Genomic DNA, 2551 nt, shown 5'->3' with positions numbered 1-2551 from the left:
AGGGTGGAGGGGGAGAAGAGCCCAGCAGCCCTATGGCTCCGATTCCCTCCTAGCCCATCTGCGAAGCAAGCGCTCCCAGTCTCATGACAGATCATTCCCTCTAACCGCCCCCCCCATCACCTCTGCTTCAGTTACCCCACTGGAATATGCCCAGGTTTCCCCACTCACCATCATAGTTGATATGTGGTCACAGCCTCCTCTAAGTCAGTCAGATCCCCCTCCTCATGCAGTGGCTGCGTCCTTGGGCTCCCCTGTCTGGGTCTGAGTGCGCCTCAGATCCCATGAAGTCTGTGGAGTTCTCAGGCAGGATGCAGAGGGTGGCGTCCAGCCCTTGCCAGGGGTGCAGCTGGCAGGCATCCTGCCCTCGGACTCTGGGTCCACATTCCCAATGTCATCCATCTGGTCGCAGGGGCAGAGGGGCTGGAGGACAGAATGTTCCTGTGGAGCTGGGAGAAGTCTGGCTTGAGGGGCGGGTACTCCCACAGCTCGCGGTCCAGGTACTCATTGTTGATGTAGTAGCCCGTGAGGATGAGCTCCTGGCCCAGGTTGGTGGCAGGGGGTGGGCACCACTGTCATCCACACCACATCACTCTTGGGGAGGTGGTTTGGGATTTGGCCTCAAAACCAAACATGTGCCTCCCAGCTGTGCCAGGTCTCACCAGGACCGAGTCAAACACCTTGTCATACTTCTCACTCTCCACAGAGGCCATGTAGATGATCTTCCACTCCAGCTTATATAGCAGCACCTCCCTGCACTCAAACCGCACCTGGAAGCGGTACAAGTAGTCAAATTGGCCCAGGTTCTCCAGAACTGACACCACCGACACACAGGATACATCACTGCTTCTAGGACCCAAACCTGCTACCCACTCCCCATGCCGGCCGTGAAATCAACTAAATATTCTCTACATATATTTCTTCATGCAATGTGTTCTTTTTCATTTCAACTATTTTTGCTTAATTTACCAACATCCTACCAGCATTAACACTGATAGGACAGTTCCCTTTTGCACCACATTTTATCAAATTAAATGTCAGTGCGTAATTTGAAATCCAGAATGCAGTACACTACATAGAAACAGCAAGGGGTAGGACTAAATAGACATACTGTTGAAAACAGCATTCAAATGAAGAGTGAAAAAACCCCATTCTGTAAATATAAAGCCAATGCTACATCTGGACAAATGCCTCATCCAGCTTGAATTAATTGCTGTTTTTTGATTGCCTAAATTATAAAAAAGTTGTTTTTTCTGCAATGATTTTTCCCCAGAATGACTAATTTTTGTGTCATGCCGTTAGCCATTTTCTCCAGCCCTTATGCCTTTTTTGGACCTATCACATTTATGTCATATAACGTGATTTCACACTCCCCCCAACTGGCTTAAGCATTAATGGATACTAGTCCTTTGGCACATTTCTCTCCATTCTCTGCTGCAGAAAGAAATGCTCCTCCATAGCAATAAGATCACATTCTCACATTAATGACCTGCAGCACAACACTGAATTTTCTTACTTTATCATCAACAAAATCAGCATATTCAGCATTCTACTTAGTTGCTTTTCCAGTCATGATTTTCTACAGCAAAATAACTGCATTCCCCTTTTACCTCAGGCTCCACCGTTTGTACCATATACATCATCCTGTCATCTCAGTTGGTTTTTTTACCCTGGGTTTTGAGCTGGCAATCTGAAAGGCATAGTCCAGGATGGTGTAAGATATCAGTACCTGCCATTACTCTAGAGTAATGCTGTTTGTTTTTGCCATCCAACTTTTTATGAGGGAGCATTTGGTATGCAACAGTGCGCTGGCTGTCAAGGAGACGTTGACCTGGGACAAATCTCCAATCTGTACTTTGGTTTTCTAACCATAAACACAGCATGCTGGGAATGGAATCTAATATTGTCCTCCAAACAAGCATCTCTATTCTCACTGGCAGATGCAGTCTGATTCACCCGACTGCATTTGTTAATAATATGGAGGTAAGGTGTACTTTATCAAAGGATGCGACTCATTGTTCTCATCCAGGAAAATAAAAAAAAATTAACCGCTGCTCAGAGACTTTGCATTTTACATATTCATAGAGGATTTCGAGCCCTAAAATCACATTAAGCTTTTGTTCTTTAGAAACCACTATTAATGCCAATTTTGGGGGAATGAAAGGGAAACACAGAAAGATATTAACAAAATTCTACAGACCCATTTGGAGATTTTCAACAGAGAATGAACATGGCTGATAATTTTCAGGGACCTGCTTGGAAATGCAATATATACACAAGCTAAATAAAAAACTGCCCAGTCACTTGAATGGCATTACCCTACACATCATCCGAATTGATGGGACTTCAAATTTAGCCCTGGAATTCTGTAGATCAACAAAGTAACAAATCACAAGGTCCAGTCACAGACATAGGTATGGGTTGTATCTAGTCACTGCCCACTGTTACAGGTGAGGGGGAGGAAATGCATGACCCCAGTGGAAACTCCAGGAGGCAGTGTGTCTGAAGCATGTCTCTTGGAGTTCTCAAAATTGGAGGGCGGGGGGTTGGCCAC

General features: G+C 45.5%; 1 pseudogene; it reads right to left on the bottom strand.

Moving 5' to 3' along the window:
- Positions 1 to 208: 208 nt before the first annotated feature.
- LOC125644064 (histone chaperone asf1b pseudogene) lies at positions 209 to 1733 on the bottom strand (annotated as a pseudogene).
- Positions 1734 to 2551: the final 818 nt, after the last annotated feature.

Source organism: Caretta caretta, chromosome 10 (genome assembly GCF_965140235.1).
Source record: "Caretta caretta isolate rCarCar2 chromosome 10, rCarCar1.hap1, whole genome shotgun sequence".
In the NCBI taxonomy this organism is placed as follows: domain Eukaryota; kingdom Metazoa; phylum Chordata; order Testudines; family Cheloniidae; genus Caretta; species Caretta caretta.
The sequence above is the reverse complement of the archived record's forward strand: the minus strand, read 5'-3'. Positions and strand labels throughout refer to the sequence as shown.